Source organism: Mustela erminea, chromosome 1, assembly GCF_009829155.1.
Source record: "Mustela erminea isolate mMusErm1 chromosome 1, mMusErm1.Pri, whole genome shotgun sequence".
NCBI lineage: Eukaryota > Metazoa > Chordata > Mammalia > Carnivora > Mustelidae > Mustela > Mustela erminea.
In genome coordinates, this window is record NC_045614.1 from 59,271,684 (window position 1) to 59,285,185 (window position 13,502).

Here is a 13,502-nt window from a genome sequence, read left to right on the forward strand (position 1 = left end):
CAATTATCTCTTGATTATGAATGGAAAACCAAGGATGGCCAGATGTATGCAGAAAGCCCCAACATGGAAGATGGGGAACCAAAAAAATAGTAAAGGAAATTGAAGAAACCAAAGATAAAGTAGGAAACAGATGGAAACTTTTTAAAAATGCTAATTAATATTCTTATAGAGACAAGAGAAATTCTACATCCATAAAACACAAACCCTCCTTTTTAAAACAATGCAGGGCATCTGGGTGGTACATTCATCTGAGCATCTGACTCTTGGTTTCAGCTCAGGAGTTGATCTCAGGATCATGACATTGAACCCCACGTTGGGCTCTTCTCTCAATGCAGAGTCTCTGCCCCTCCCCCCACCCTGCACTCACCCTCTCTCTCAAATAAATAATTAAATCTTTTTAAAAAAAAAGAAAAAAGAAAACAACACAAATGCTGGTGAAGATGTGGAGAACAGAAATTCTCATTCATTGCCAGTGAGAATGTGAAATGGTAGACTTTTATGGAAGACTAGCAGTTTCTTATTAATTAAAGCTAGCTACAGTTTTACCATATGATCTAGCAATCATGCACCTAGGTATCTACCCAACTGAGCTGAAAACATACATCCGCATGAAAACTACTGCCATGTTTATAGCAGTTTATTGGTAATTGCCAAAGACTGGGAGCATCCAAGATGTCTGTCAATAGGTGCATGGATAAACAAATGTGGTATGCCCATATAAAAGAATATTATCCAGTGAATAAAAAAGAAAGGAGTTATCAAGTCACAAAAATAAATGGAGGAATCTTAAATGCATGTTGCTAGGTGAAAGATACCTGTATGAAAAGGCTACCTACCATATGATCCTGACTTTATGACACTGTGAAAAAGGCAAAACTATAGACAGTAACACTATAGGGACAGCAAAACTATAGAGACAGTGTAATGATCAATGGTTGCTACAGTACCTTTTTAGGTCAATAAGACTATTTTGTATGATACTGTAATAGGAAATTCATGACATTATGTTTTGTCAAAACCCATAGAATGTACAACACTTAGCATGAACTATGAACTTTAGTTAATAATAATGTTAATACATTATTATTGGTAATTGATAATATTGATTTATTAATTGTAACCATACTAATGCAAGATGTTTAACAATAGGAAAAACCATGTGAGGGAAAGGTAGAGTATACGGGAACTCCCTACACAATCTCAATTTTTCTGGAAATCTACAACTGTTCTAAAAATAAAGTCTAATGCTTTTTAAATGATAGCTGTGGAAAGCCTCAACCTCACACATTATGTAAATATGAACTCAAAATAGATGGACTTAAATGTAAAACTATAAAACTTTTATGTAAAACTATAAATGTACTTAAATGTAAAACTATAAAACTCTTAGGAAAAAGCAGTAGAAAATCTTCAGGATCTTGGGCTTTGCAAAGAGTTCTTAGACTGACACCAAAAGCATGATCCATAAAAGGAAATTTTGATAAATTAGAATTCATCCAAATTAAATTAAAACTTCTGCTTGCAAAAGTCCATATTAACAAGATGAAAAGACAAGATACAGTCTGGGAGAAATATTTGCAAACCACACACCCAACAAAGGACTAATTTCTAGAACATATAAAGAACTCTCAAAACCTATCAGAGAAAAAAAAAACACAATCCAATTAGAAAATGGGCAAAAGACATGAAGAGACAGTTCACCAAGGAAGATATGCAGATGATGAATGAAAGCATAAAAATATATCCAACATCACCAGCCATTAAGGAAAGCAAGCTCAACTCATAATGAAGTATGCCATACACCTATCAAAATGGCTAAAATTCAAAACAGTGTTAACACCAAATGCTGGTGAGGATGTAGGGAAATTGTATTGCTCATGCCTTACTTGTTGGAATGTAAAATGGTACAGCCACTCTGGAAAACTGCTTGTCAGTTTCTTATAAAACTTAACATGTGACTACCATACAACCCCAAAAAATTGAGGATTTATCAGAGAGAAGTGAAAGCTTTACATTCCTATAACAATCGATATAGCACAATCATGGTAACTTTATTTGTTATAGCCAAAAACTGAAACAACTCAGATGTCCTTCAGCAGGTAATGGTGCATACACACCATGGACTCTTACTTGGCAATAAAGAAACAAAGTATTGCTGCAGAAAACAACTTGGGCGAGTCTCTGGGAAAGTATGGTGAGGAAAGAAGACAATCACAAAAGGTTACATACTTTTGTGGTTACATACATACATAAATACATACATACATATGGTTCCATATAGTATGGAATGGAATGGAGTAGAATGGAATGGAATGGAATGGACATCCATATGCAATGTCATACACATTCTTGAAATGATAAAAATTTAGAAACAGAGAACAGATTAGTAATTGCCAGGGATCAGGGATAAAGAGAGGGAGGAAGGGAGGTGAGTGTTGCTGTAAAAGGATAGTATGAGGGATCCTTGTGATGGAATGTTCTACATAGTGACTGTATTAATATCAATATCCTAATTATTATATCTGTGCTATAGTTTTGCAAGATGTTACCCCTGGGGGAAACTGGGTAGTTCATATGCAGGGTCTCTCTCCATTCTTTCTTATAATTTCTTATAATTGCATGTGAATATAATTATCTCAAAATTAAAAGTTTAATTAAAAATACAAATATATAATAGCTGGGTTTTTTAAAAATCTACATAAAGACTGGGAAATAAAGTTGAAGAAATATACTAGAAAGCAGAACAGAAGAAAAGAGAGATGGAAAATATGAGAGAAAAAATAAGTCTTAGTAAATTAGTCCAGATGGTCCCTCACTTACTAATAGGAGGCCCAGAAAGACAAAACAGAATATGCAGGGAAATAAAGATTGCTTGGATGCCAGAAATGGGGAAGCCAGGCAGAGTCAAGCCAACTCCTTTGCAGAGTTCCAGAAAGTCTGTGGAATTAGGGACACCAGATACCTTGGAGATGGGGTCTGGCCACTTGGATCCCATTACTTTCTACCCCACCTGCGCAGCTAGGGGACTCTCTCTGCCCCATCCAAAGAACACAGGAGACTGTCTGTCTGCAGAAAGTGAACCAGGGGCTTGCTGGGGTGAGGGAGCTCGGCCCTTCTGGGGACAGAAGTGAGGCTCCTTACTGAAAAAGTAAGGAACATGAGAAAGTCTGCACACGGGGTCATGAGACCCCAGTCCCCTTCCCCATACAGAATGGGGTCACCAGGAGGACAGCAAAAGGTTCCTCTCTAGTGGAACAGCTTGGCCCTGTGGGGTCAAGGAGACCACCCATCCACAAGCCCCACCCCCAGCACAGTTTCATTTTTATGATGTTAAATGTATTAAACTATAATCAATGCAATGCACTCATTGTAAGCATCCACCAGCTAGACAAGTTTCCACTAACTGAATACACGTGTGACCAGTACAAGCCCAAGAAATGGAATACATCAACATCTGGGAAGCCCCCTCACCCCCTCCCAGCCTCCATCCCATTTCAAAGATAACCACTATCCTGACTTCTGGCGGCATAAATTCATTTTGCCTGTTTTTACACATCGTGCAAATGAAACCATGCATGTGTGCTGCATCATATCTGGCTGCTTTTATTGAATATCATGTTTTTGAGAGTACAAATGTGTGTATACATCATTCATTTTCACTGCTGCTGAGTATCCCGTTGGGGGAATACGCTGTTTTATTCTATTGTACTACTGATGAGCATTTGGGCAATTTCCCATCTCTCCTCTTACAGATATTCATTATGTGTTTAATCAGCTTTTAGTGCCTCCCTTTTAACTATGAATAGACAGGCAAGGATCACCCAGAGAAAGCCTCTAACATGGAAAATAGAAAGTAAAACAGAGGGTCTCAGAGGGTGCCTGATGCAGTCAGCCAAGCAAAACTTCAAAGAAAAATTGAAATGAATATCTTCAGAGAGATAAGGGAAGATCCAAAAAGGAAACACAGATGCCCTAACAAAGAAAATTCAGAGAACAATGTCTAAGTAGATCTTGGAAATTAAACATGTGGGAACATAAGTTTAAAAATTCAATAGGATGATTGGAAGAGGAAGTTGAGGGAATCTTCCAGAGAGGAAGATAAAATGATAAAAGGGAAGGAATCATGAAATCAGAGCGGCGATCCAAGATGTCTAATGTCTGAATAATGGGAATTCAGGGAAACTATGGAGAGAAAATCATCCAAGAAAACAATAAAAGAGAATATACCAGAATGGAGTAAGTTTAGTTCCCACATTGAAAGACCTCATGAAGGACCCAAGGAATGAAAGACCCATAATGAGGCTCATCACTGTCAAATCTCAGCACGGTAGGCAAGAGACCATAAACGCATCCCAAGGACAAAAACAGATCCCGTGCTGACCAAGAAAGCACTCCCTACAAATTTGAACAAAAAGGCATTTATTGGAGCAATTCGAATTATAAATTGGGAGACACGGATTCAGGCACCAACTTGACTAGGGCTCTGAAGAAGACACACAGCAGGCGGGGTTATAAAGACGAAGGTCATGAGTTCTCATTCAGGTCCTCTATGCAAAATAGGGATCAGAACAAGGTGAACTGGGATCCACTGGGTGAACATCCAAATGAAGTGTCAAATGGCATTGGCTCCCTTAAAGGGAAGAATGCAAAGGATTCGGCGTCATGAGGAGGAGGGAGTTAAGCCTAGGCTGAGGGTCTGTAGCTGGCAAAAGTTCAGTTTAGGGGCACCTGAGTGGCTCAGTGGGTTAAAGCCTCTGCCTTTGGCTCAGGTCGTGGTCTCAGGGTCCTGGGATCCGGCCCCACATCGGGCTCTCTGCTCAGCGGGGAGCCTGCTTCCCCTTCTTTCTCTGCCTGCCTCTCTGCCTACTTGTGATCTTTGTCTGTCAAATAAATAAGTATAATTTTTATTAAAAGTTCAGTTTATTCTGTAAGGATATGCATAAATTTCTCCTTCCTCGTGCCCTCCCGGCCCCTCTTCCCTAGGCTTGCTGGCTCCACTGTGAAGTCTTCTTGCATGACCCAGAGGGGCAGGACCCCTGTGGTGTCCCCCTGCTCTGCAGCAAGCCTGGAGGCTGGAAGACAAGGATCAGATGACCTTGAATGCTGTAGAAGAACATATTCCTCCTTAGAACCCAACACCCAGCCGAGTGATTGTGATTATCAAGTGTAAGAGTAAATCCATACTTTACATACTTTACATTATAAATGTAAAATACCATATTTTCGGACACATAGGGTTTCGACTATTTTGCCTCCTCCATATATAGGAATGAAGGAACCTGCCAGAGAAACGTTCAGTCTATACGTGGGCACAACCATGGAAGAAAGAGGCATGGGGACCCCACGCCCATTCTAAGGATGGGACCATGGACCGAGGTGAAGGGGATTTCCAGACCATGAGGAAGGGGCGAGACCACAGCTATAGCCAGTCTAACCATCCAGGTTCCGGGGGGATGTCGTCAAGAAAAAATCTAAATTTGTGGGTTATGGGTTATGACTATGTTTGAATCATAGTAATAGTGACTAAGCAAAAAAAAAAAAAAAAAAAAAAAAGGACAATTCCAGAGAAGAAAAAATCGCACGAGAAAAAAATAAGATTGTGGCATACCATGTGACTCAGCTATGGACAATGCTCACACAACCAGAGCAATATAAACACTGGCTATTGATTTAACCAAAACTTGGGACATAGCCACAAAGGATGGGAGGGAGCGGGGCCGCACAGCACGATTTCATAAAGGTGAAGTTCAGCAGACAGTGCCTAATGTTCACATGCTTAGAATTTGCAGAAAGTTCTGTTATTGAGGCAGATGATGATGGGGGACAGAAAAGGCATCTGAAAGAGTTGAAATAGTCAACTTGGGTGTGGACTTGGGTAGGACAGAGGACAAAATTTCTATTTCGAGCTTGAGAATGCCTCGACCTGAGTTTTTAAGCTATACCCATTTCATGGTGTTAAACACTAAGGACAAAAAAGTCTCTATTCACAATTTAATAAAACTAGATATAGCTAACATTGAGGCCCTTTGTCTGAAAATTTTAAAGCTCTCTCTTAAGCAAAATTTGGATCAAAGACAAAATCAAAATCCAAATTTGGAATATCCAGGAATACTAAGAACACTCCATAGGAGCTAATGTTCCTCAAAGGAAAATTCATAGCCTTTTTATGTATATTAATTTATATTAACTTATCTTAATTTATATTAATTAATTAATATTAATAAACAAGATGCAACGAAAATAATGGAGCTCTACGTAGCCCCACAATCCTGATAACAATTTCAGTTTATGTGTTTTGTTAACACACCACAAGGCAATTGTCACCAGGGCCTTGGAAGGGCAGGAAAATGCAGGTCTGGGTGCTAGATCGTTTTAAGCAGGAAGCAGGGCGAGTCTGGACACGGCGCCAGGTTTGCTGGGCATAAGGCAGTAGGAGGAGGCATCATTTTTCCACTTGGGAATGTACGAAGATGCTCCCCCACTTCCTGCCCCCAGCGGACCCGACGGCAGGGAACAGGCATCCTGCATGGCCAATGGAGACATCTGGTCCTGATAGCCCAGCACCTTGTGCGTGCAACTCCCCGGCTCGACAGACACCGTCAGAATCCTTGACTGTAAGCAACAGAAACTCCACAAGTCGACGGTCAGGCACAGCTAACAGGCTTTCCAGGAAAAGAGAGGAGAGCCAGGAGGAAAGGGGACCCAGGCAGGAAAAGCCACATTAGGACCACAGTCACAGTCTCACTGCATGCCTGGGTGGCAAGGCCACAGGCAGGCCGGAGCCGTGAGCACCAGGCCTGCAGTGCCCCTACCCCGCCAGCAGATGGCCTGGGCCCAGGCTGCTTGTGAGCAGGGGCGTGTGCCCAGTTCTGGCTGTGAAGGTGGCTGGGAGAGGGAGCCTCAACCTTCCAGCTCTGAAACGGAAGTCCCACAGACTAGGAGGGGGAGCCGGCCAGCCAGTGGCAGGATGGAAAGGAGAGCAATGAGCACCCCTAGCCACTACCCCCCACACCCCCCAACCCCCACCAGCCACCACGCAGGCCTGGGAGGACAGCTCTGGGCAGGGACTCAGAAACACTAGAGGAGGGGAGGGCGCCTTCGAATGCCAGCTGTCTTCTACAGCCCATGACCCAGCTTGGACTGTCAGGCCCCCCTGACCTGGGATGTCCTGGGGAGACACCCATGTGCTCACACCTGATAGAGGGCCCCGTGCTCCCCTGGGAAAGCAAGCTTTCCACCCAAACATACATTCATTGGGGGATAGCCTACCAAACAGGAGCAGAAAACAGCCTCCTGATTCTACATGCACAGAATCGGCCACACGGTTCCCTAGGCTGGTGAGGACGGGGCGCTGTGTGGACCCCTCGGCTCTGCAGGCCCAGTGCAGCTCGCCCTGGAGGCGGTCCAGGGACACAGCAGGGCTGCTTGCGCAAGCCGGGACAGACGTGCTGAGTGCCCCTGCCCCCAGAGGTGACATAGCCGCAGTCCCTGTCTACCTGTTGGCCCCGGCACGTAACAAGCACCACAGACGGAGCGACTTGAATAACAAACATTCACTTCCTCTCCGTTCTGGAGGCTGGAGGCTGAAGGCTGCGATCCGGTGTGGGCAGAGTTGGCTTCCTCCGAGGCCCCTCTCCTGGGCCTGCAGGTGGTGGTCTTCTCCCCGACATCTCACACGGTCGTCCTTCTGTGTCCTGTAGGGGTCTCCTTTCCTTATAAGGACACCAAATCAGGTTAAACCAGGTTAAATCAGGTTAAACTTCATGACCTGCCTATGACAGGCCCTATGACTTCATTTCAATTTAATGACCTCTTTAAAATCCGAACTGTGAACAGCCACATTCTGAGGTACCAGGTGAGGCATTTAGGACTTTAGCAGGTGAATTTGGGGGACCATTCAGCCCATACCACTCTGCTCCCCTGGGATTGCCAGACCTAAAGAATAAAAACACGGGACACCCTGTTACATCTAAATTTCAGACAAGCAACAAAAAATGTCCTGTCGTTTATCTGAAGTTCAAACATAGCTGGGTATCCTATATTTTATCTGGTAACTCATGCCTAACAAACCACCCCAAAACTCCAGGGCTCAAAACCGCGAGCATTGATGGCTGCCCCAAGGCCTGGAGGTCAGCTGTGTGGGTCAGCCGGCTCCAGGCAGGGTTCAGGGGTTCCTGACTGGGGCAGCTGGCCTCTCTCCCACATGGCCTCTCACAATTCAGCGAGGTGGCCTCGGTTTTCCTCTCGATCCATGAGAAAGTGAACCCCGAAAGGCATCTTGGCCCGGCCTCCAGAGTGCGCACAGACACCTCCAGCAGCTACCACTTGAGGGTCTGCCTGAGTCCCTGGGAGGCCAGATTTCTGGGGCAGGGAAGTGGCCACCACCTCCTCATGGGAGGGGCAGCACAGGAATTGCAGGGAGCTGAGAGATGGGGATGGCTTTGCTGTCCATCTACCTCAGCAGGCTTGGAGCCCGCACCTCTGGACCCAGGGCGACTTCTGCACAGACATGGATGGGGTTTGGACCCAGAGCTCTGGGGGCCAGTCGGGGTGGAAAGCCACAGTGTCAGGGCAGGCGAGGAATGGCCCCCAGGGCAGGGAAGCGCAGGATTTCTTGGAGGTACAGAGATGGGTGGAGTTATCCACCGTCCCCCAGAGCCCCAGGAACAGGCTATGGGAACAGCTCATCCTGCCCCAGAAAGGCCATCTGTCCTTGGTGCTGAGGGGAACAGGCCCGGCACAACTGCTTGGCTGCAAGCAGGGGAGGACGCCCCGCTAACAGCGGGGCCAGGCGTACGCAGAGACCAGGCCTTCATGCGTCACCCACCCATGTGTTCTGCAGCCATTCATGCGGCCCCACTGTGTGCCAGGCACTGTTCCGGGTTCGAGAAGGTATAGCCAGGGACCGAGACAGACAAAATCCCTGCCCTTACAAGGCGGTGAGAACATAAATGGCGGTGACACAGGCTTTGGAGAAAAGGTAAGCAGAGCAGAGATAGAGATCGCTTTAGGGAAAGGGCCCTTGGGCGTGCAGTGGCTGGGAGAGCCTCCCCGAGCAGGAGGCCCCGGACGGCAGGGATTGGGAAAGCAGACTAGCCAGCTTTAGAATTACCACCCCGTGCTGTTGAGTTTCTAAAATTCAGGGATTGTAAGCAGGGGACACACCCCCTCAGGGTGACACCATTGGTTCTTCCTGCTGCTCCCATCCCAAAGGATCTTTGAGCCCCGCCTGCCAAGAGCTTGGGTAAATTTCTTCTGCTGACTCCAATCCGGCCCACGGTGGGAGGCATTTTGAGAGTCAGTTGCTATGGGAAGTATTTTAACTGGCAGGAATTCAAAAGTCAAGAGTGACTGCCTATCTGCCTTCAAGGACCCCCACCTGGGAGGTTTAATGGGCCCTCGTGGGGCCTGCCAGGAAAGCGCCCCTGGAATGGAGCGGCTCTGTAGCTAGGCAGCTGCTTCCTAATCCAGGCTTACCCTCCTTCTTCCCCTTTGCCTTGATGTGTGAGCAGGACCCCCAGCCGTCCACTGATCCGGGTGGGTGGAGGCAGAAGGGGACAGTCTCAAGGGCGGGCAGTTAAGGGAGGAATACTCTGATCTCTCACCTCCTGTGGCCGCAATGGCTCTAGGCAGAGACCCCTGTCATGAAAGAGGGTCCCGGGCTGCAGACAGAAATAGAGGGTCTTCTAAAGGTGTACCAGGGCCATGGGGCTGTTGGAAATGCCCCCAAGATTTTCAGAAAGGCCAGCAAGGAGCCTTGATGGTTTGTAAGGAACTGTCAGAGGCTTCAGCAGGGACAGGGACAGTAACACTGCTCAACCACGTTCTACACCCTGGATCACCCACAGAAATAACCACGATCTGCCAGATGGCCGGCTCCAAAGGGGAGCTGCTGGGGAGCCCTCTTGCCTCTCCCACAGGGCTCCAAGAATGGGTGGGAGGTTAGTAAGAGCAAGGGAAGGAAGAGTGAATGGGAAATACCGGGGTAGGGTGGAGACCCCTAACCCCATGGGAGCATGAGCTCCAACCCCAAACCTTCATCACAGGTGTTGGGGGTCAGAGCTTATGGGACTCAGACAAAGGGCAAAAATGCTGCTCACAATGTGGTGGTCAGGGGCTGGGGGCCCTGTCCCTGTGCCGGCTTGTTGCACAGAACAGGAACCACTTCGGGGATTTCCAGGGGAAGGTGTTGAACAAGGGGAATGAAGTCCTTGCACCATCCCTAGAAAGGCTGAGATAGGACCCCCACCAGAAGCTTCATTATCCAGAACATTCTGTTGTAACTGACGCAAGGATCAGGAAGATATTGGATCTAAAAGCCAAAACTCCAAAGATGAAAAGCAGATCCTAAAAATAACCAGAAAGGAAGAATACCACCTTCAAGGAAAGACCACTGAACTGATGGCCAACCTTTTACAGGTAATGACGGAGGCTATAAAATGATGAGTTAAATCTCCAAAGTGCCAAGAGACAATAACTCAGCAGAATCGTGTACTCGGCAAAACACCTTTCAAGAAAGAGGATGGAATAAAATAAAGACGATTTCAAAGGAAAAAAAAGAGTTTTTAAGATCATTGCATGGGCAGCAAAAAAACAAAAAGACAAATCGTGCCTCATGAAAATTAAAAACCTTTGTGCATCAAAGGTCACCATCAACAGAGTAACAGGCAATCCACAGAATGTGAGCAAATATCTGTGAATCACATATTTGATAAGGGACTGACTAATATTCAGAACGTACAGAGAACCACTAAAACCAAGAACAAAAACCAAACAACCCACTTCAAAAATGCACAAAGGCCCTGAACAGACATTTCTCTAAAACAGATAACACGAATAACAGGCACATGAGCAGATGCCCAACATCTCTCAGCATCAGGGAAATGCAAATCAAAACCCAAGTGAGCGATCACCTCATTGGGAGGCCCTTGTTAGAAGGGAAAAAAACAACAACCCAGCAAATGCTAAGTGTGAGCAAGGTTTTGGAGGACTTCGCTGGTGGGAATGGAAAATGGTGCCGCCACAGTAGAGAACAATCCGGTAGTTCCTCAAATGGTTAAACATGGAGTTACCACCTGACTGAGCAGTCGTGACCCTATACTCCTAGATACATAGTCAAGGGAAAGGAAGATATCCGTCCCATGAAAACCGTGTACACAAAGGGTCCCAGCAGCTTTCCACATAATAGCAAAGAGTGGAAACAAACCAAGTGTCCATCAGCTGGGGAAAGGATAACTATTTTGTGGTCTGTGCATGCAACGGAAGATGATTCAGCCATGAAAAGGAATGAGGGGCAGACACACGTTACGTATGACACGGATGAACCTTGGAAATGTAACGTGGAAGGAAACAGCCTGGCACAAAAAGCCACATACTGCACAATTCCACTTATACGAAAAATCTAGAACAGACATCTCTGGAGACAGACAGTTGATGAGTAGTTCCAGAAGCTGGGGGCAATGCAGGGAGCAGGAGGTGGATGCAAAGGGGTGTAGGGTTTCTTCTGAGCCCATGAAAATGTTCTAAAGTTGACTAGAGTGACCGCCATACCATGGGTGAATATACTAAAAAGCACTGAATTGTACACCCTCAATGGGTAAATTGTATGATATGTGACTCACAGCTCACTGAAGCCATTTAGAAAACAAAAAGTAGAGTGTTTCCTTACTTCCCCAGTTCTCACCCCAAATTCACATATGTTTCACCCATACAGAGCCACCCTGTACAGTTGTGCGGGTTATGTAGTACACAACTCCATGGGCACCTTTAGCATAGACCGCATACATAGCCTCAAGCCTTTTGTCACACACTCAGAAAATCAAGAACCCCTTTGGTTAGCAGAAATCATTCTTCTTAGAGAACTCTTTATAAGCAGCTGGCAATAAGACAGACACCACACACACACACACACATACACATACATGCACAAAGCATATTCTTTCATCCCTAGAAAATTAGTCTAATCCCACTCTGTCCAATAGAAATACGATGTGAACCAGAAATGTAATTTAAAATTCTCTAGAGGCCATATTTTAAAAAGTTAAAAGGCACAAGTAAAATTAAATTTAATAACATATTTTACTTAACCCTGTCAATCCAATATATTATCACTTCAACATATAATCCATGTAACCAATTTTAATGAGATATTTCACAGCAAATGTGGAATATTTACTCACAGCACGTCTCAGCTCAGACTATAGAGTGCGCGCGCTTAGAACCCTCAGTGGCCACATGCAACCAGGGGCTATCGCATCAAACAGCACTGCACTCTAAATCACAACAGCAGGTAGATTTTTTTTTTTAATTTAAAAGATTTTATTTTATTTATTTGACAGAGATCACAAGTAGGCAGAGAGGGAGATAAGGAAGCAGGCTCCCTGCTGAGCAGAAAAAGCGATGTGGGGCTTGATCCCAGGACCCTGGGATCATGACCTGAGCCAAAGGCAGAGGCTTTAACCCACTGAACCACACAGGTGCCCCATCACAAGAGCAGGTAGATTCGAGCAAGACTGGGAACAAAGAATTTGTTGGCAAATGTCACCAAAGGCCAGAGTAGATTAGTACTAGTTCAGGCATAGCTGGATCCAGGAATTTAATCTCTCTCTCCCCTCTCCTTCCTTCCCTTTGTCCTCCACCCTCCCCCCATCTCCTTCTCTCCTCTCTATCTCTTACCTCCACCTCTCTCTCCTGTGTCTATCATCTCTTGGCGCTGCACTCCTCTGAGTTGGCTTCACATTTAGGCAGGCTCATGAAGTGCCCTCCCCCCCAACCCCCAACCTGCCCTTGGTTTACAAGCTAACCCCATATCAAAGTGCATTTTCTCTTTTCAACAGTTTGTGGGGGAGAGAGGAGGGAGGAATGGTCCCTGCTCAGGTGATAGGCTAAGCCTGACCAGAGGAAAAAGGTGCCCTGATTGGCTGATAGGTGTCATGTGTCAGCCAGAAGGTGTGGCCAGTCCCACTCCTGTATCTGTACTAGGATGGGGACTAAGGACTGGAGGCAGTGGGCAAAGGCCGCAGGTCTCCACTCTGCATGCTAGCCTGGCGTGGTCTCTAGGGTTGTGTGCACAGCTCTGCTCAGGTATTTTTGTTAATGCATCTTCTTAATTGTCTGTAGCTTATCTAATCTTGATCCCAAGCTTCCACCCTACTGGGAAGCAGGAAAAAAACAAACAAACAAATAACAACTCAATTTAGTGATATTTAAACAATCTCTTTTATTTTAATACAGTCTCTTTTGGAAAAATGTTAAATCCAGGTCACAGTTCACCTTCCTAACAGGGCTCTTCCTCCCTTTTCTTCCTTCATCCCAAGATGGCACTGGGGTCTAAGGCAGAGCTTATAGGGCTTCCTGACACTAGGGAAGGGAAGTCAGTACTTCTGCCGCCCTCCAGTGAAAGTGCTTCGCCCATGCAGAGCCACCTTGGGCAGTTGTGCAGGTTGTGCACTGCACAACTCCATGAGCAACATTAGCATAGATACAGTGTATGCAATTCTCTC

The 13,502-nt window shown here is 45.6% G+C and overlaps 1 long non-coding RNA gene across 1 annotated transcript; it reads right to left on the bottom strand.

The window, feature by feature from the left end:
- Positions 1-4,856: 4,856 nt before the first annotated feature.
- On the bottom strand, positions 4,857-12,813 carry LOC116588222. Its single transcript, XR_004284859.1, has 3 exons — positions 12,676-12,813; positions 7,497-7,712; positions 4,857-5,072 (listed from the first exon to the last, which is right to left on the bottom strand). It is a non-coding gene; the product is annotated as an uncharacterized LOC116588222 (long non-coding RNA).
- Between the last annotated feature and the right edge of the window lie 689 nt (positions 12,814-13,502).